This window comes from Oryctolagus cuniculus, chromosome 6, assembly GCF_051225735.1.
Source record: "Oryctolagus cuniculus isolate XC-2025 breed Fujian yellow rabbit chromosome 6, ASM5122573v1, whole genome shotgun sequence".
NCBI classification, from domain to species: Eukaryota; Metazoa; Chordata; class Mammalia; order Lagomorpha; family Leporidae; genus Oryctolagus; species Oryctolagus cuniculus.
This window is the reverse complement of record NC_142872.1, coordinates 8,176,359-8,197,603: the sequence shown is the minus strand read 5'-3', so window position 1 is coordinate 8,197,603 and position 21,245 is coordinate 8,176,359. Positions and strand designations below refer to the sequence as shown.

The 21,245-nt window shown below is 55.6% G+C and overlaps 1 long non-coding RNA gene across 1 annotated transcript in view; it reads right to left on the bottom strand.

Moving 5' to 3' along the window:
- LOC149126002 (uncharacterized) overlaps nucleotides 1-21,245 on the bottom strand; it is a 151,511-nt gene that overhangs the window by 38,074 nt on the left and 92,192 nt on the right. The gene's annotated exons all lie outside the window — the stretch shown is intronic.

Here is a 21,245-nt window from a genome sequence, read left to right as displayed (position 1 = left end):
ATTCTGGGAGCTCAGACACCTGCCTGTCTCTCCGTCATAGTGTGCATGCACACGGGGGGGGGGCGGGGGGGTAGAGTTGGCACTGATGTTTGCTCCCCAGAGCAAAACATTCTGGGGACAACTGATGATCCAGGTATGACGGCAGGAGCCACAGGCACGCGGTAAGATCAGCTTTCTGTCTACTGGAACACAGACAGTGGCGACATCACTGTTCATCCGAACGTCTTACTCTCCTCCGCTCATCGCTGTCTCCACGGCTAGGTCTAGCACTCCTGCTGCTCTAAGAAGCGCCACCACCTCCACCATGCCTGCCCCGGGACCCCCGCTACTGCGACAGCAGCCCAGTGCCCCTCCTAACCAGGCCCAAGGCATGCTGTCCGCGCAAAACATGGAAACTGCGTGCTTAGACCATCTTTCTCACCTTCTTCCACGTTCCAGTTTCTGATGTGCAGCTTCAACTTTTTAAGAAAACACTGAAGACCACCAAAAGCTGCACACGCTCCCAAACAGCCAAAGAAACTCAATCAGAACAAAGAACATAAAATCTGCAGCCCTGACCCCACTTCTCCGAGGCCCATTGCTGACCCCCACGTCAGCCCCGCCGCCATCCTGCCTGGTGCTGCACACCCACAGCCGCCACACGGCACATCCACAGAGCAGGGATCTCTGATTGCCTTTAGTGGTTGGCGACAGCACAGTGCAAAACACAGCACATCCTACAGCCTTCTTTTCCCTCTGACAGCACCTCGTGGACAGCCCTCAAGCTAACACACAGAGCTCTCATCGCAATCTTCACGAGGTGCATAACGTTCCACACTAAATGTGTCCCATAACTTATCTGCCTGCTGATGAATATTTTTTAAAATTTTGCCACAAACTGTTGCTGCTGTGTATGTCTCCTTATTGCAGGCTCTTTTCATTCCGAGTCTAGATTTCTTCACGCACTACTGAAGCAAAAGGCAGGTGTATTTGTTACTTTGTTTTATTAAGTTTTGCCAGATTGCGTAATCGGATTCTGCCTGTCTAGAGGGTCTGTTTTCCCCGAATCGCAGTCTCCCTGAATATCCCCTAGCAGAGGACTCTGCTTGGTACCTGTGGGGAGCAACCCGGACTGGACTGAGTTACTGGAATTAAGACTTATTCTATGCATCTGCTCTCCCACAATATGGCGCTGGGAGAGGAGAAAACAGCTTCTACGCAGCTGCCTCTTGCCAACTTGAGTGATGACCTCCAGGAGCTGATCCTGCTCCTGATTGGAGGAGAGCAGCATACTCGGCGTGTGGGCAGCCGAGTTAGGATTGGCGGAGGAGGACTATAAAGGAGGAGAGAGACGGCATGCACCAGGAACATCTAAGGGGAACATCTAAGGGGAGCACCTGTGCAGCCCCCGAGAGAGCCGGCCGGCGGTGTGCCGCTCCCCTGCGGAAGTGGGGAATGTGGCCAGGGGGAACCGCCCTTCCACGGAGGTGGAAGGGACAGTAGCCAACCCGGGAAGAACCAGCAGCAAACCCGGGGAGGGCCGAGCAGACGAAAGAACAGCGCAGGGTCCTGTGTCATTCCTCCATGAAGACGGGGAGCGACAGTACCTGGGCCAGGGCTGCAACCCCAGGGCCTATTACCTCGGCCCGGACAAGGGATGGTGAGCATCGCTCTCATGGTAGACAATGCAAGCAGTCCCCGGTCTCACTGTTAAAAAGACAAGGATGTGTGTCTAGCATCTTGCACTGAAACTCGGTGCACTTTCCTACTGAAAGCCTTTTTAGACAGTAGTTAGACAGAGTTGAAAGAGAACCGCAATAATACTCGGACCAAATGACAGGTGCACTGGAGCTGAAAAGCGACGGGCTTGTGGGCCATTCGCGGGGTGGCGTCTGTGGGAAAGCGCACTTCAAACACTAAACAATGAGTGCCTTTCAAGACCCTGCAGGCTTCTGAGTTGGGAGCTTCATCTCAGCATATTATAGATGGTGTTTGGAAACAGCAGCGCTTAACCTGCGATGTGAAGCTCACGGTGGGTTTGAAGGCACGGGGGTGCTGACGATTTTGACCATGGAGACTTGTGTGCACCTGTGACATTCTGAAGGCAATGGCTGCCCCACCTGGGGTCCGTCTGAACCTGCATTCGCGCACTCACAAGTTCTCTCGAGGTCAGCGGACAATGAGTCTGAAGGCACTGGAGGGGACGTAAGACCCCAGTGACCCCCACAGACAGGCAGGGATGTGGGCTCCCGAGTTCTCAGTCCAGCAAGCGGTTCCCGCAGAGAGAGTCCAGAGATCCAGGGGCCAGAGCAGGGAGTCCCACATTAGGGGGGAGAGTCAGTGACAATGGATTCTCCCGAGCTGGGCACACAGCGCCCTGCACGCGTGTGGAAAGGGTTGAGCTTTGAGGAAGACAGCAGAGCAGGACCCCGGGCGGGCGAGTGGCTCAGCTCCTTCAGCTTCCTTCTCCGGGAAAGGGAGATGAGGTCAGCGCCCAGGGCCCCGGTGTAAGTGAGACTGAAGGCAGCAAAGCACGTGGGGTAGTGCCTGGTCAGGGACAACCATCCCCACCACCACACCCACGCAGCGTCAGCTGGTTCCTTCTCTCGCCACAAGTGGGCTTCCTGCAGGACAAGTTATCCACCAATCACAGCAGGCCTAGCGCACGGCTGCAGCCTCTCACTAGTGGGGGCCTGCAGGGTGCAAGGGGTTGGCGAGATCAGGAAGAGACAGTGACAATGACACATGTGACGATGACACGTGTGATGATGACATGTGTGACGATGACACGTGTGATGACACATATGACATATGCGATGACACATGTGACGATGACATGTGTGATGATGACATGTGTGGCGACACGTGTGACGATGACACGTGTGACGATGGCACGTGTGACGATGGCACACAGCAGACAGGCCCTTCCTCAGCGCTGACCCCCATGGCTGTCTGGGCCTCCAGAGAGCTACTGAGCAAAATACAGAGCGTCACAGAAGCCGGGGCAGTGGACGCAGACGTCACAGGCAGAGTGGACAGGCTGGACGTCCTCGGATGCGTCAGCCCACACCCAGATGCACTTATTTTTTTTTAAAGATTTGTTTAGTTTGAAAGCATTATGGAGAGAGAGATTGATCTTCCATCTGCTGCTTTACTCCCCAAACAGTTGCAAGGGCCAGGACTGGGCCAGGACAGAGCCAGGAACTCCACCCAAATCTCCCACATGGGTGCAGGGGCCCAAGCACTTGGGCCATCCTCCACTGCTTTCTCAGGCTGTAGCAGAGAGCTGGATCAGAAGTGGAGCAGCTGGGACTTGAACCAGCACCCTCAGAGGATGCTGGCACTGCAGATGGTGGGGTCACCCCCTGTGCTGCCACACTGGCCCCCCCAGAGGCACTTCCCGACCCCCACCAAGGGAGAGCTGTCCCCGGAGTCCCCCAATCTCTTCTTTCCTATCTTTAATTCTTCTCCAGCAAGGCCAGAGCCTCACTTGCTGATCCGTCAGCTGAGTCCTCACGGAAATGCACAAAACGACGCCCTTGAGCTGATGCCCCACACGGGCAAAGAGCAGGAGCAGAGACAGCATGACCTGAGCCGGGGCTCATCCCCCACCCCCATCACTGTCCACCAGGGTCAATCACTTCCGGAAAGACAATGACTCTTGCAGCCGTCACCTTTGTAATCCCTTCTGTAGAAGTGGCACATTTTCTCTTGTCTTCCTGCCAAGTTTCCAGCTCCAGAGATGTGGCTTTTCAGATTTCCCATAAAAGCCCAGAGTGGCCCCATAAATAAACTTCTCATGGTAATTATCCACCCTGCTCTGCGGCTTCCCAGTGGAAACTCTTATCATTCTCCTTGGTAGTCATCCTCAGAGAGTTATCACCCACGTGGGGCAATTCGTCACCCAGGGTAAATACCACCTCCCTCCGAGGGGGCCCCTGCACTGCGGAGCTGATTTCTAGACAGGGGGAGTAACTCAAGGTGGGGGCCTGGGAAGACGGAGCCGGCTAAGTTGCTTGTTTTCTTGAGTTAGATGTTCATGAAGCAAGCAATGTGTTCCTACGCTCCCGGGTCCCTTGATCAATGCAGCCACAGTGCCATAAATCAAGGCAGTAAAATGAAAAGTGCACGGATTTGGGAGGGACCCACAGGCGTGGCATTTGGGTGACCTTGGAAAAGTAAACCAAGTACCTGAGAGTCAGCTTCTCCCTCGCAATCCGGAGAGAGAAATTCCTACTCACAGCTTTGTTACAGTGTAACGATTAGAAGCGCCACTGACAAGTACCTGGTGACAGGAGAGACTCATCGGTGGGAGCTCCTGTGGCTGTTCTCATGTGGCCCTCTGAAAGGGGACAGAAATTACCACGTACTGGCCTCCTTTTTCAGTATTATTTTCTATAAATGTTGCAAAGAATACACAGCTTTTAAAAATCTGTAACAACTCCGCATACGGTGGGAGAAGCAGGCAGAGAGTAAGGATGGAGAGTGACTGGGGTGATTCTTCCCTCAGAAAGGGGCTTTGCAAAGGGAGACGAGGGAGATGAGCCAGACCAGGAGACCCTCCCAGCAAGCGGAACCAAGACGGTGGCGATTTGGCAAACAGTGGGGAAAAGTCCTGATCCGAGCACTTGGGGTGACTGTGGGAAGGCACTGGCCTGAGGGTTGAGACCGGCTGGTTGTCCTTGCCCTGACCTCCCGAGACGTCCCCATCCCCAGCTCGGGGCCGGGGGAGGTTCAGAAAGCAAATGTCCTAGAGAGACGCTCACCAGTAAGGTTGATGACCACTGACTCCCTGGGGTTACTCAATGCCAGATTTCTATTGCAACTCACTCAACTTAAATGCAATTTAAAACTCACCAAGAACTCAGCAGCCACAAGTGGCTGCCCTGGTGGACAGGACAGATCCAGACGCGTGCCTGCATTGTGTCCAATGGCACAGCACTGCCTCGTGAGCCCTGCTGGCGGAGACCCTGGGCACCGCCACTCTGCGTCTCCAGCCAGCAGCAGCCAGCAGCTCCCCACTGCGGACCGTGGGCGGGGTGTGTTCTGTCGCTCTCCACGTTGGCCTCTCTCATGGAATCACTCTCAGGAGGAGCAAGGAGCCCAGCTCATCTATCCTCACATTTTCTTCCTTGCAAACGAATCCATGGCCCCGCTGGCCCTACTGGCCTTTCCTCTGTATCTTAGAAGAGAATGCAGGCGACCTAATGAAGGAGTGGCCTTCAGTCCAGAGTCCGGTCCCCATCGTGGTTTTCCCGTGGAGCCCTGAAACTGTGACTCTCAGATTTAACCCCAGATGCACCAAGCTGCACACCCACTACAGTGGCGTGCACGTGTCCAGAGCTGACCCTGAGCAACCTCTCAGACACCACTTGGTACACCTGTTGGTTCTCACTCCCCACTTGCGGCTCAAGGTCTACAGCACAGAGGGACAGCCCAGGTGGATTTGACCCTTTAACAGACCAGGGTGTTCTTCAGTAAATGACTGCCACAAACGCGTGTGGCATCTGGATTCATGCTTGAAGCGTCCCCTGACGCAGGGCCAAGCACGCGGAACGGAACCTCTGCCCGCGTGAATTCTATTGTGTGTGCTCCACTCACTGTTCCCGTTTGTAATTTGCAACTTGAAGACAATGCAAGAAACTCGGGCTAATCTCTCACAGAGTGCAATGACTTGGATAAAAATAATTTCAATTTGAATTTGGAATGGGAAAAAGGATTGATTCTTTCATGTAACAGATTTATCTTCCTAATTACTTCATGCCTGGGCTAAAATTAAAAATAATGTCCCTGGCCACAAACCAATCACTGCACAAGAGGTAAGAGGAAAAGGAGCAGAAAGGGCTGTCAGCAGGGATTTTCAGGTTTCTTGGAAGAGAGAAACCCCTCAAGTGGGTGACTTGCACGTGCAAAGCCAAGTGCAGACGGCAGAGCAGGGACTGGCCTGTCCATCATGTGTGTGCGTCATTCCTTTCTTAGCCAGTTTGTACCTCCCCTGTGCCTGCAGGCCAGACCTGCTCCGGGGGCCTCCTGGTTGGCTCTGAGTTTGGGGTTGGTGAGCCCAGGGGTCTCCAATTCCCATGTGCTGCAGCCCAGACTTTCAGTCAGGAAACACGGACTCGTGGCCCTGCTTTCTGCAGGGGTGGCTGTTTCTCGCTCACTTGCTCCCTCACTTCTTCTTCTTCTTCTTCTTCTTCTTCTTCTTCTTCTTCTTTTTTTTTTTTTTTTTGACAGGCAGAGTGGACAGTGAGAGAGAGAGGACAGGGAGAAAGGTCTTCCTTTGCAGTTGGTTCACCCTCCAATGGCCGCCGTGGCCAGCGTGCTGAGGCTGGTGCACTGTGCTGATCCGAAGGCAGGAGCCAGGTGCTTCTCCTGGACTCCCATGCAGGTGCAGGGCCCAAGCACTTGGGACATCCTCCACTGCACTCCCGGGCCTGGAAGAGGAGCAACCAGGATAGAACCGGCGCCCCGACCAGGACTAGAACCTGGTGTGCCGATGCTGCGGGCGGAGGATTAGCCTAGTGAGCCGTGGCGCTGGCCTTGCTCCCTCACTTCCCATCAGCCTCCTTGCCTTCTCCTGAATGCACCAACCATGCTCCTGTCTCCAGGCCAGCACAAGGTCCAGTCCTTTGCATCATTCATGTATGGTTCTCAGCAGGCTCCCCCCGACGGCTCTCTCTCCCTTCCCTCTTTGTTTTTATGGCAATTTTCACAAACTTAGATGATACGTATGACACACCACCTCCTCCTCTTGTCCGACTTCTGCTGAGTGTCAAACTACCCCCAAATCTGTGACTGAACGTGGCAGTGTCATCTGGTTCAGAATTCCACAGAATTCCATTTGGTTCAGAATTGGCGGCTTGGGCTGGACTCAGCAGGGCAACTTCTCAGGGCCAGGGCAGGGTTGGCGGATCCTGGCTGAAGTTTGCTCCTGATGTCTGCTCTTATCGGTCAGGTCGGCAGAAAGCAGGAGTTAGTTCACAGGGTCTTAGGGCTCTAAGCACAGCAGGGCTGCAAAGCACAAGCCTCGTCTTGCCTTGCATGGGTCAAATCTGTGACAGCGTCATTAGGCGACTCCAGTTAAAGAGGTTAAAAAAAAAAAAAAAAGATCTACCTCTTGTTGGAAGGACTCATGACTTCACTTTGCGAGGTTCAGACGCAGGGAGAGGATTTTGTGGTTAATTACAAACCACTCCAGGGATGCTATCAGCGGTCTCACTGCTGCCGTTCTAGCACCTCCCACAGTGGCTGGCTCGGAGGAGTCTCTTAATAAAGTATTACTGTTTTGGTTTTAATGATTGGACTTTTCTTTTTTATTTGGAAGGCAGAGAAATGACAGACAGACATAGATCTTCCACCTGCTGGTTCACTCCCCCAAATGCCTGCAACAGCAGGGGCTGGAGCCAGGAGGCTCCAGGTCTCCCATGGGACGGCCAGGGACTCAAGTCTGTGGGTCTTCAACTGCGTCAGTGAGAAGCTGGGCCAGAAAACGAAGCCGGGACTGAGCCTCAGGCACTCAAACACGGGATGCAAATGTCCCTGTCCAGACACCCACCCCTCGGTAAATGGCTTTTAAAGGAATACAGGGTGGACCCCAGGGCTGTGACCAGCACCCCGCACACCCACCGCTCCCGGAGTTGTGCCACCTCTTAGGAGGGAGGAGAAGGAACAAGGCTACAAAAACCCCCAGATGCTGAGAACATGTCCATAAAATCAAACACAGGTGGGTGCTATAGAGAACAGTTTCTCCCAGATCCCTACAAACATCCGCAAGACGTGCCTTACCCACAGCATACCCCACTGGCCTATTTTTCATTAGTCGATAAAAGTGGCACATGCACACACACACATACACACTTACACACAATTTGCAGAAAAGGGCAACATTTAAAACTATCCATCCTTGGCCGGCGCCGCGGCTCAATAGGCTACTCCACCTAGCGGCGCCGGCACACTGGGTTCTAGTGCCGGTCGGGGCGCCGGATTCTGTCCCAGTTGCCCCTCTTCCAGGCCAGCTCTCTGCTGTGGCCCAGGAGTGCAGTGGAGGATGGCCCAAGTGCTTGGACCCTGCACCCCATGGGAGACTAGGAGAAGCACCTGGCTCCTGCCATCGGATCAGCGCGGTGTGCCGGCCACAGCACGCTGGCCACGGTGGCCATTGGAGGGTGAACCAATGGCAAAAAGGAGGACCTTTCTCTCTCTCTCTCACTATCCACTCTGCCTGTCAAAACAAACAAACAAACAAACAAACAAAAAACTGTGCTTCTTCAACAAGTCATCTTGAAGCAGGCATTGGAGCTAGCAGTGAGCATGCCCAGGTCCGCGTCAGAGTGCCTGGGTTTAGCTCCCAGCGCGGCTCCCGACCCCAGCTTCCTGCCAATACAGACCCCAGAAGGCAATGATGATGGCTCAAGTAGTTGCGGTCCTGCCACCTGTGTGGGAGACCTGCTCTGTGTTCCTGGATCATAGCCTTGGCTGGGCCAGCCCTGGCCATTGCAGGCATTCAAGGAATGAGCCAATGGTTGTAAGATCTCTTTTTCAATCTCTCTCTCTCTCTCTCTCTCTCTCTCTCTCTCTCTTGCACGTGCACACTCTCATTCTCATTCTCTGCCTCTTCAATAAAGAAAATATAACTCAACATACTTAAAAAATCATTTCAACTGTATATATATAGGCTGCAAAATTCTCTGTGTACAGAGTGCTTGCCACGTTTACGATGTTAGAGTGAGTGGACTAAAAGGAGGTGAAACTATCATTTAAAACATTCATACAAAGTCCCACACACAGAGCCCATGGTGCTGTCACTGGGACAAAGACATGCATTAAGAAGCAAAGCACTGGCCGGCGCTGCGGCTCACTAGGCTAATCCTCTGCCTTGCGGCGCCGGCACACCGGGTTCTAGTCCCGGTTGGGGTGCCGGTTCTGTCCCGGTTGCCCCTCTTCCAGGCCAGCTCTCTGCTGTGGCCCGGGAGTGCAGTGGAGGATGGCCCAAGTGCTTGGGCCCTGCACCCCATGGGAGACCAGGAGAAGCACCTGGCTCCTGCCATCGGATCAGCGCGGTGCGCCGGCCACAGCGCGCCGGCCGCGACTGCCATTGGAGGGTGAACCAATGGCAAAGGAAGACCTTTCTCTGTCTCTCTCTCACTGTCCACTCTGCCTGCTCTGCCTGTCAAAAAAAAAAAAAAAAAAAAAGAAGAAGAAGCATGGTTACTGTCCCACAGAGCCGTGACAATCTCAGCTGTATTATACAAAGACTTGGAAGCGACAACAGGATCTCGCGCCTTTAAATCAAAGCTTCTTAAGAGAACGGAGAAACTGTAGAAAATCCCTAAAGCACACAAAGCTGCTACCGTTTCTCATCAGCCCCTCCCTTGTTTAGCAGACACTACATAACCATCTGCGCATGTGCAGACCGAGCAAATGTCAGCGTCTCTGTCTCCCTCCTCTCCCAGATGGATTCTGGATGCGGAGTGGGCCGAGGAGGAGCCTCCCCCACAGTCCTCCCCAGCAGCACCCGGGGCTGAGGGACCACCGGTGCCAGTGGGGTGCAGGTGAAGGGGCAGAGTCCCCGGGACGAGGCCACCCCCAGCGCCGAGCCGTTCACGGCCAGCCAGGCGGGCAGGAGCGCACAGCAGGCGCCCGCAGGAGGCACAGCCGGACAAAGGGCGAGGCCGGCTGTGGCCTGTTCTCTCTCCCTGGTGGGAGAATGTGTGCTCCTGGGGACACAGGAGGGCCAGGCACCTCCGTCTACGGCGGCGCTCTGAGCCCTGACTCGTTCATCTTCAAAATGAGGATGATAATAAAATCATCACAGCACAAACCCACACGTGGCTTTGTCAAATATACATTTTCCGTGAACTTTTTGAAAGCCTCTCATATACGTGTATTTCCTTTTTTTTTTTTTTTGCACTAATACAAACTTGCCTTCTGATTCCATTTCCTATGAAGGTTTGCAAGAACCTTATATGAAGGGACTTCAAAATGTCATGGAAAATTTGTGTCATCTTTTCATATCATGTTTTCACTTTTTTTTTTTAAACTCTAAAATACCTTTATTTATTTTGACTTTTTATTTGTAAAGCTCCCGTTCACTGGTTCAGTCTCCAAATGCCTGCAACAGCCAGAGTTAGGCCAGGCCAAAGTCAGGAGCCAGCAAACTCCATCCGGGTCTCCCACATAGGTGGCAGGGACCCCAGGACCCAAGTCATCGCTGCTGTCACCCAGGCAGAGCAGCAGGACGCTGGGCCAGCAGAGCCAAGACTTGAACCAAGCACTACAACACGGGGTTGAGAACGTCCTAAGTCACAACCCGAGACAGTACAGAACCAAAAACCCACCCCCCGTCCACAAAATACTGAAGACTCCTCCCACCCATGTCCAGAGTTGTTAGAATTACATAAAGTATTCTGCTTAATGCACCAACACAAGACCTGCACGAACCAACTTGACTGTGTTGTATTAATGAATATTCCGTGGGGTTACTGCTACGCTCTTAAATGACATAAACCTTGGATTTTTGGTCTGTCCTGACCTGCCAAGCACACACACTGACCCTAGGAGCCAATCTCACCACCGGCACGGCCGCTACCATTTCCAGGTCTTCTCGCCACCCATCTCCCCCGGGCGCCTGCCTGTCCTCATTGTCCATTTCCTTTTTCCTTCCTGAGCTGGGACACAGCCCCCACCCCACCCCTGCAACGGAGGGCGTGGACAGTCGGGAATCCCACGTGCGCGGAAAGACGCAGGGCACAGCGGCAGCAACAGAAACACAAGGGAGAAGGGACCGGTCACTGCTGTGGACACCAGGGTGAACCCTCGCATGGAAAGTTTGGGCTCACGTTGTCGCTGGCCAGCTCCCTGTCACTGGGAGCCTGCCCTGCAGCCCCGCAGCCGCCCAGAGGCATTTTTCGGGCACTCTGCAGCAGCCGTGGTCACTAGGAAGCGCGCCACCCGTGGACGCTGCCACGTATCTGTTTTCCTTAATCTCCATTTTTACTACGTTTCCTTTAAAGACAGCGAGACACAGATTGAGCCATAAACTGTCAGCTTCAGTGTCTTAGGAGGCTACCAACGGCCTGAAATGAGAGATGATTTAAATTTCCAATCAAGGGGACAGAGAGGAACGCGCATGCAACTCCAGCAGGAGTCGTAAAATCCGCCAGCCCTGTTTTCCCTTTTTAATCTCGATCTGCTCAGAATATTGATATGAACACAGGGAAAATCATCGCCCGTCCAGAGTCAGATGTGGTTCATCAGAGCCAGGCTCTGGCTGGACGGACCCCGCCCCCGGCCCCGCCTTCCCTACCAGCGCAGTGGGTTTAGACTGGCCCTGTGCAGGGAGGGTGTGGTATCAAGAGTCAGGAAGATTATGCAAAGGTCAAGTTCAGGATCCCCAGGGAGACGGCTGCTGCATTCCTGCCTGGAAAGGAGTTTGGAAGCCCGCGATATAAAAAACTAATGCACTTGCAAAGACCAGTTCAAACAACTAGGACAAGTCCTCTGTGGACAGCATGACAGACGCTGCTGGCTGGGCGGAGCTGTGCTCACTCGCTTGCTTGTAGCTGGTTTTTCCACTCTGGATGGACGAGGGGGGACCTGTACCGCTGAGTGTGAAGTCCCAGATGGAGCCTTGCGTCTGGTTCGGGCAGATGAGAAGTCGGTGCTGGAAGCAATCCCAGGAAACAGCAGTGGGGACCCGGATGGAGACGGGCAAAGGCAGGCAGAGGGCAGGTTCTCACTGTGAGGCCCTGGGCGGCTGCACACAGCCAGCCTCACACTTGCCGCAGCTGGGCAGCCTCTGGGTCACTCACTCGGAGGACTGAGCACCTGGTGCCCTGTCCCAGGCACAGGAGCGGCTGGTGGCCCCCGGCCAAAGCAAGCACTGGGAAAACCAATTCCAGGAAGAGCGGCAGCCCTAGGCTGGGAAGCGGCACCTGGAGCCTGGGTGACCTTCTGCTGAGCCCTTGGCAGGGCCTGTCCCACGTGTGAGTCTGTGCTCCATGCACAGCGGGCTGGAAACCTAAGGGCTGCCCAGGCTGGGGGCTGGGTAAGTGTAGTCCTGTTTGCCCTTCCTTTGCTCCTGAAAGGGGTCCATGCATGCTTCCCAGAAGCCGGAAAGCTGCAGCCCTGTCCGACTGTCTCACTTTATTTGCAAGCATAGGTGCTGTCAGGAGCTTCCCATAGCTGTGCGCCATGCCAAAGGCTGTGCTGCCCACCCTCCTCTGAGCCATGAAGTGTCTCAGCTGCTGCCAGCTGCAGGTGCAGAAGACGCATCGGCCAAGAACAAAGGCGGAAGGGATCTTAAGGTGATGGACCTTAACTCTACTCATAAGAAAAAACGTGAATGAGTACCCACTGGAGATGCCACACGCTCGCAGCAGGTGTACGAGGGTCAAACGTTGGCATGGGGGTGAAGTCAGGGGTGGTCTCAGACAACTCTGGCGGTTGTATAAATTGACATGACCTTGATGCAAGGCAAACTGGTAGCTTCTAACGTCCACGCAAGAACAAGGCTCTTCCAAGGGCTTATAAATCCCAAACGTGGAAAGGCGTGCCTCAGGGGGTATTCATATAACCCGCTTTATAGCAACAGAAGACCAGGGATCACCAAACCACTCATGATTACATGATGCGCGAACCTGCTGCTAGTCCGTTCATAAAATGCTCTTCACCCGACCCTGCCCCGTTCACCCAAGAGAGGATCTGTTCCAGAGGGCAAAGGGCGGAGAGGTCGGCAGAGCCAGCTGTGACGGCCACCGAGCTGGCAGAGCCAGGCCGCCGCCTCCCCGGGCACGCCACTCTTCCCCGGGCACGCCCACTCTTCCCCGGGCACGCCCACTCTTCCCCGGACTGGCCAACACTCTGGCAACAGCCCCACATTTAATAAACTTGGCCACACACGGGGCCTCACACAGAAACACGTTTCATCTCGACGATGTGGTTGCTGGTTCTGACTTTTATTAGTCTCCTGCTTTAACAAAAAAATTATTTATGATGTAAGTATTAACAATGATATTTAATTTTTTGGCTGCTCAAACGTACATGAATGTTTCCAGTAATCTCTCAGCGGGGAGCTCATGGAAGAGTTTGAGTCACAGAACATGCTAGAAACGAATCTTTCAGCCCACGAGGTAGGGTCTTCAGGACAGATCTAAAGTGTTGTATACGTCAGCCATGAGTTTCTCTGTTAAGGGGACAAGGGTCGTCTTAAAATATTTTTCAAGACACTGATTCCTGAGAAAGGACCCGGAGGGCGGACCAGAGCTTGCACACACAGAGCTCTCAGCTGCGTCCCCCGCGTCTTCCCAGCAGAGGCAAAAGCTCATCTAGTGCCCCTGGACGTTCTTCAGAGACAAAAGTCTCAAGAGCCAAGGGGACGTCAGTGGGGCGGGGGCGACCATCTGTCCATGGCCCGGCCAGCGACGTCCTCTGCCCTCTCCACAGACAGGCCCAAAGAGCCAGCAGGCAGGTCCATGGTCAAGTTCGGCCAGCTCTCTCCCAAGAGTTACGGACAAGCTCAGCACCGTGCACCTGCTCGCCAGAGCCCGGGCAACCTGGAGGAACGCCCAGGGATCCCTGACCGCGCCCTGGGCGTCTCCTGGAAGGACGGACGAAAGGCGGACTCTGCTGGGCCTTGTCCATTCCTGCCGGGGTCAGCATGACTTCAGAGGGCACGGGGATCTCTCTCCACCAGTGCAGCCTTGAGGGAGGATGGGAGTGGTCCCACGTGCATGGGGGGACTGAAATGCCACCCCTGGCGTCACACACACAGGGAGGGACGCGCGGGCACGGGCTGTGCTGCTCTCAGCTGCGGCACTGTTCCTATTGCCCGAAGTACAGCAGTGGAGACTTGTGGGGAGTTCGGGTAGCAAGGCCTCCACCAGGTCTCTGGCGGCTTAGCAGGGAGTGGATGCGCTTGGCAGAGACTCAGCCGTGCGCTGATGAGCAGCTCTGCCCGGTGTCTCATTCCCACCGTCTCCTCCCTGCAGCCCCTCTCCCACAGCTCCCCCAGCCCAGAAGCCTTCCCACTCCCTCCTCCTGCGCATTTCCCACCAAGCCCTTGTGCCCTCCAGACCCAGGCCTGGAAGCTGGAGGGGAGTCTGAGGTGCTGAAGCCACACACACAGACATGTGCACACATGTGCACAGAGACACACGCACAGAGACACATGCACGAACACATACATACGCATACACACGCACGAATCAACATGTGCAGACACATGAAAACACAATGCACAGACATACAGATACACATGGACACGCATATACACACAGACATGTACACACACACACACAGCAAAGGGAAGGCTACGAGACTGCAGGACGTCTGCCTCTCTCCATGGGCTCAGGGGTTGTGGGAAGCTGTGCCAGGGCCTGGTGGGGACAGCCTGCCCCAGCAGGAGCTGCGGCTTCAACATGGAGCCCTTCCGTGTGTCCTGCACGTGTCCTTGATAAGTGGGCTCAACCCTCAGAGCAGCACACACGGAAAGCCTGGGGATGCCATCCTGCGCCAGGGCCCGAGCACGCCGGGCCAGCTCTTGGCAGCCACGGAGCTAACCCCACATGCAGCCATGTGCTTCCCTCCCCTGCACACAGTGAGGGCCACCCCCAAGGACAGGTTTGCAGAAGGGGTGTCCCCACAGGCCACTGCGTGGGAGTGCCTGACGGGCCTCTTGTGCTCCAAAGTCAACGGGGCTTGTGTTCTTTGTAAATTTTGGTTTGCTTTATCACATGACCGCTGGAATGAACTCTGCCTTGTATTATACCGCATGGTGTTTGATTGGCAAAGAGAGAGCAGAGAGAACAAGCTCTTCCCAAATGCCCAGGAGCCAGGGACTCACCCCAGGTCTCCCACAGGAATGATAGGGACCCGACTCCCTGAGCCATCACCTGCCACTCCCAGGCTGTGCAAGGTCTCCCACAGGAATGAAAGGGACCCAACTCCCTGAGCCATCACCTGCCACTCCCAGGCTGTGCAAGGTCTCCCACAGGAATGACAGGGACCCGACTCCCTGAGCCATCACCTGCCACTCCCAGGCTGCACAAGGTCTCCCACAGGAATGATAGGGACCCGACTCCCTGAGCCATCACCTGCCATCCCAGGCTGCGCAACTGTGCGAAGCTGGAATCAGAAACACAGCAGTCAGAACACAAAGCCAGGCACGCGGGTCTGGGGCGGGCATCCCTGCCCACGGCTTAGCAGACACGCCTTTCCATGCAAGACAGAACTGCTCCCAGCCTCCTCCACGCTCTCGCTCACCTGGCGCCAGGACTGGCTTCAGGGCTGAGTGTGCGCGAAGCTGCCCAGGGCCCAGGCCACGCCGGAGCCCACGCCTGGCTCGGGGCCCTGCTGCTTCCTTCTCAGTAGCGCTGGCACTGGGGAACAGCGGCTCTGCATTTCCATCCTGCACCCGGCCCAGGGGGTTCTGGCCTCGGCGTGTGGCCTGACCAGGGGAAGGCACGCTGGGAGGGCCCCGCTCTGCTGGGGCGCCGCTGCTGAGCGTCCGAGCTGAGGGACGTGGACGCTGCAGGTTCACAGCCTCACCGCCACGGCTTTCTCCATAGCCGGCTTCCGGCTCCCATGCTCCCCTCACCTTAGCACAATTTTCGCAACATCGTCGATGCCTAAATCCAGACCCCGTTCTGCACCTGGTCACGTGACCATCACAGCAGCGTTGTGGGGCAGGCACCATCCTCACCCCCTTTTCACAGACGAGGAAAAGGACTTTGAGTTCAAGTCACTGGCCTCAAGTCACACTCAGCTGGAGTTAAGTCCAAGCATGCCCCTCCAGACACCAAGCCATGCAACAGCTCCATCATAAATGTGGTCGCCATGGCGCTGGCAGCGAGATCCTTGATTGACGTGTGGATTGGGTCTAAGCTCGCTGATGGAGATGGGGTGGGACTGAGACAGTAGCGGGAAAACTGTCCATTCCTCGACCCAGTACATGGGAGGATTTCAAGGGACAGGACAGGGGCCGGGAGGAGGCAAGAATTCCCATCATGCATCCAGGCCAGGCTGTTGGCTCCAGGAGCTGTGAGCCACTGTGGCTCAGGGACTCGTTAACCCCAAAAGTCCCGGGCTGCAGTTAACTATGGAAGTGCCCAGAACCCAGAGGGCCAGAGCACATGCCTGGCTGTGGGGCGGGCAGGTCACACGCAGACCCTTAACCCTCAGGACAACCACATCACAAAAGCATTGTCATTGCTGATTCTGCAGACGAGGAACTGCAGCCCACAAAGACGACGCCACACACGACACGGGCACTGCTCTGAGGCAGGATTTGGGGCAAGGCACAGTAGGCACCAAGCCACGCTCTGCGCCCCAAACGGCAGGAGCCAGTGTGTTCTGTCGAAGGCTCTGGTGTGCTGACGGCCCTCTGGAGAGGGCCGGGATGCTCTTCCTTTCTTGACACGCCCTCATCGGCACACCAGGGACCAGGTGTTCTCTGGGGATGGGGCCCCGTAGGAGCCAGCACAGCCCACACCAGGGGTTAAAGCGTTCCCCATGCCTCCTGATCAGATGTGACTGTCACTCCAGACAGCAGGCCTCCTGAAAGCTGTGACTGGGCCTGCAAGGGACGGAAGATGGGCAATGGGGGGGACCCAGCTCCTGACAGTCGCTCCTTGTGCCACTACTCAGCAGAGGGCGGAACCCATAAGGGGATGCGGAAGACACCGCCCCAGCCCTGACCCTGTGGGACCCCTCGCCACAGGGGCCTTCGTCCTCTCCACTCTGTGGCTGGGAAGGCTGAGGCCCAGGGAGGGAGGTTTAGCCACGAGCCCGAGGTCCCTCCACAAATGAAGGATGCCTGCAGATGCGAACCCCACACTGGCGAGATGAAACTGAGCATCTAAACCTCACAACCTCCCCAAACACCACGTCAGGAAGCCAGCGCCAGGCTGCCTCTCCCACAGAGCTGCCGACCCCCTCATCTCCGGGCATGAACCGCGTCCCCCAGGCCAACCCGGCCCCCAGGCCTCGGGATCAAAGCTGGCTACTCCTGGAGGGTTTCCTTGTAAACCGCTTTCTGTAGGACTCTATCATACCAATTCGGAGGTTTTACATGACAGTTTCATGTTTATAGATATGGTAATAGCCGCTTGCCTCCACAAACCTGCTCATCTTCTGTTTTCTTCCCTCTAATTCTGAGAGTGTGGGAACCAAACTGCCATTTAGAAAAAGCATCGACCAAAGGTCGTCCGCTTCGCAGCGACCCAAGCTGCTCTGAAGAAAGGAAACCATAAAGCAGCTTCTCTCCTCCCTCCGTCCACTCCCCCCACCAAACAGGGGTGAGAGCCCAGATACACACACACACACGCCCCAAATCAGACAGGGGTGAGAGCCCAGGTACACGCACACACGCACACCCCATATCAGACAGGGGTGAGAGCCCAGGTACACGCACATGCCCTACCACCAGACAGGGGTGAGAGCCCAGGTACACGCACATATACATGCGCAATCTCACAGGCAAGCAGCCCAGTGTGCACACTTGACACACACACATATACACACCTGCACACACACACACACAGTCTCACAGGCACGCAGCCCAGTGTGCACACTTGACACACATGTACACATAACCTGCACATACATATACACATGCACAGTCTCACAGGCACGCAGTCCCATGTGCACACTCCACACACACGTATACACACCTGCACACACACACACAGTCTCACAGGCACACAGCCCAGTGTGCACACTCCACACACACACGTATACACACCTGCACACACACACAGTCTCACAGGCACGCAGTCCCATGTGCACACTCCACACACACACATACACACCTGCACACACACACAGTCTCACAGGCACGCAGTCCCATGAGCACACCTGCACACGCACACACATACACACCTGCACACACACACAGTCTCACAGGCACGCAGTCCCACAAGCACAGCCGCACACGCACCCTCCCTCACTCCCCAGGGCACAGGCTGGGTGGTGCGGTTCCTGGAAAGCCGAGTGCTCAGGGGAAGCCTGGCCGGTCGGGGAAGCCCCGTGCGCCCCCGCAGCCCCAGCTCCCGGGCTGGAAGCGGCCTCAGGGACGTCCCTGGCGTGCGTTTGATTACAACGAAGGTTACAGTCCACTTTCCCACAATGACAGCGACGTGTACGACATCGTACAACGAAGACTTGTTTGTTGAGCAACACTTTTCTCCCAGCTGACAACTTTTCTCAGACATCTTTCTAGCTTTAATCCAGACGTGTAATTATGAGAATAAAGAATAATTATTACTTGGAAGTGACAATTTCTATTATAAAGGATTTGCCATGCACTGAAAGAAGTCTCTTAGTGCATTCACAACATGACTTCACTGATACGAACAGGGACACCCTTATCACGAATGTTCCAGAGGAAAATCACCACTCAGAGATAATTAAACCTTAAGGTTCTTCTGTATAAACAAAAACGATGATGGGAGAAACTCCCGATTTGAAACCAAAGCTTAAGACGCGTTCAGTAGAACCAGCTGCTTCGGAAGAGGAGGAGCAACGTGGGAGACCCTGAAGACAACGTGGCAGATGGAGGAGCGACGTAGTCCACCTGCCTCCAAAGCGGGGGATCCTGGAGAGCCCCCCCAGGAGCCCAGTCCCGGGGCCGCCTCCACCCTCAGCATCCGTGTCCTTGCCTCTTCCTCTGTCGCCAGCTGGCCCGGGTCACTGAGCAGTACAAACACAGGCCGGCCTTTTTGGTTTTCTCTTTGTTGGCCCATCGCATTGACATCCAGAGAAAAGTAAGGCGGCGGCTGCTTTTCCTGGGAAGCCTGTGTTGGCGATTCCCAATGTTGCGGGAACGAGGCTCCCAGAATTCCATTTATTAGAACGTAGATTTCACACATTGGCCAAGCAGTGATGTTTGTTCCTAGTGAACCTGAAGTCAGTGTGGAAGCTGAACACGACCTTCAATTATGCAAAGACACAGAACAGAACACAATGCATCGCTTTCTTTCTATCTTTCCCAAGAGCAAGAAAATAAGTTAGTTTTTGCAGACTGCATTTTATCTCCCTCAAGTTCTGAAGGAAAAAAAATCCTTAACTAGATGAGATACAATTTTACCATTGGCCTGACTTTGTCTACTGGATTCAGGAAGAGACCAGGAATTCACAAGAATCAGCGGCTCCAACTTTTCATGACATCAGCCTTTGCATCTGGAATCTTCCATGGCTTTCCGCACTGCGTGTGTGTCTGTGTACAATGACAGCACACAGAGATCGTCTCACTCTGAGCCCCACTCAGCCATCACTTCTGACCCCACCACAGCAACAGGGCAAGAAAACCAACTCACCTGGCCAAGGTCCTAAAATCGATCAATGGAGAAAGCAGAACGTGCGTCCACGAGCACAGGCCGCCCCCCCCCATCAGTCCTGTCTGACCGCTCTCTCCATCCTGATCCAGTTGTCCATTCAGCCCCCATAGCCACCAGCCACGTGGCCTCCCACCTAAGTAACAGATTTCTCAGCACAGGACGTGCGTGCAGGAGCTGGTCCGTCGGCAGGCTTCTGGAGAGCTCTGGAGTGCACACAGCTCTCCCTGAGCCAGTGCCCACCTCCCATGCCAACGCCACGGGAGCGGCTGAGGCCACCAGGAGGGCAGGCCTGGAGATGCTCCTGCTGCCTGCTCCAGGGTTCGTGAGCCAAGGTGCCCTGGGGATTGCACTGCACAGAGCAGGATACAGGAGCGTGTGGCGGGCCTGCACGGGACCTGGAGGCATCTGCCTTCCATGCCTGTCTCCTTGCTGAATGCCTAGCCCACGCCCTGCCGTGACCTCCGGTAATGAGGATTCCCGCCAGAGAGCAAAGCCTCTCTGCTTCTTGTCCTGCTGGGCAGGTGCAGGGAGAGCAGCGGCACATGTCAGTCATTCTCATTAAAACCTTCAGTCTGCTGTCTTTATCGGGTTCTTTATCAGAGCTGGCGAGTGACGGTTTCCAGCCGGGAGCCGTTCCAGCTGATGGAGCCTCTGCACCGAGGTGCTTTACGGGCGAGCTCCGTGCCCAGCCAGGGCTGCTCCCCGGCCGGCTGGGACAGGGCGTGCACCCCTGCAGGTGCTGTCGGCAGACCCACCCCACTGTGTCGGCTGTGGGTGTGGCCCCCGACCTCCATGGCTCCCAGGCCTGGCCCATGGCATGGGTACTTCCTAATGAGAGCTGGGACGGGGGACACACAAGGCCCAGACCCAGACAGAAACAGAGCGTGTTCCCCGTGCAGCAGCCAAGAGATAGCGCTGGATGAAAGGGGAGGCCCCTGAGCCAGGACAGTCGCTGAGATACGACAAAAATAAACCTGACAGCCATGCCTGCAGCTCCCCGAGTCCCCCGTCTCCACCCTGCTCTGCACAGAGGCACTGGACGGGCAGCAGCCACCTCACCCCGAGCCCCGGGCCGCGTGCAGCACTGGCAGTTTCTGTCTCGCTCCCAAATACAGGGCTGTGAGAGCCCGCGGTGCTCATGTCTGCCACCTTCTCTGGCCCTGCACCCCGGGACGACCGGGCTCTCCCCCAGCCCTGGCTGCACCAGCCTGCTGGCATGGTGGCCTCCCGCTGTCTGGCATCTTTCTGTGAACTGAGCCTGCGCAGGGTCAGACCTGTGGTTTGGGGACGATGAGAAGGCTCGGGAAAGCGGCGTCTCCTTTGACGCACCTCCCGCAGGCCGAAGGGGACGTGGGAGTGGGAGGCTGGTAGCCACCTGCTTTCTCCCAGAATGCATTTCCATGAGGCTGAGAAGGCACGGAGCCAGGGGAGCAGGTGCCAGGGACCCCAGCTTGGTGGAACTTCACGATTGATTTGTTTGTGGAGATCCGGCTTTGTTCCAGAAAAGGTTTATGGCAGGTGACATGTGAGCTTCATTTGACCTTCTTACAGCAAGTGACTGATACAGTAATGACTTGACGAGCCCGGTGGGTTTGATTCATTTACACCACCATTTACATCTCCTGGAGACGTTCCTCTCCAGTTCTCAGCATAGGGAACCTCCCTTGTCCCCGTGCAGACAAAGCCCCAGCCCTGGCTGTCCGACTGGCAGGAACACAAACCCACAGGCGGAGAGGGTGGGTGGTCTCACCAAGGCTCCCCACCCCCAGGGGTCCCCACCTCTCCCTGCTTGTGTTGCTTTCCCACAGGGACGTGAGCCTCTAACATTCGGTGATGAAGCCGAGAGCGGATGGCAGACCCTGGGCACAGGCCAGGCTCTGTGCAGCCATGCACCAGGCCAGTGTCTTCCTGCTGAACCTGGACATCAGGTGG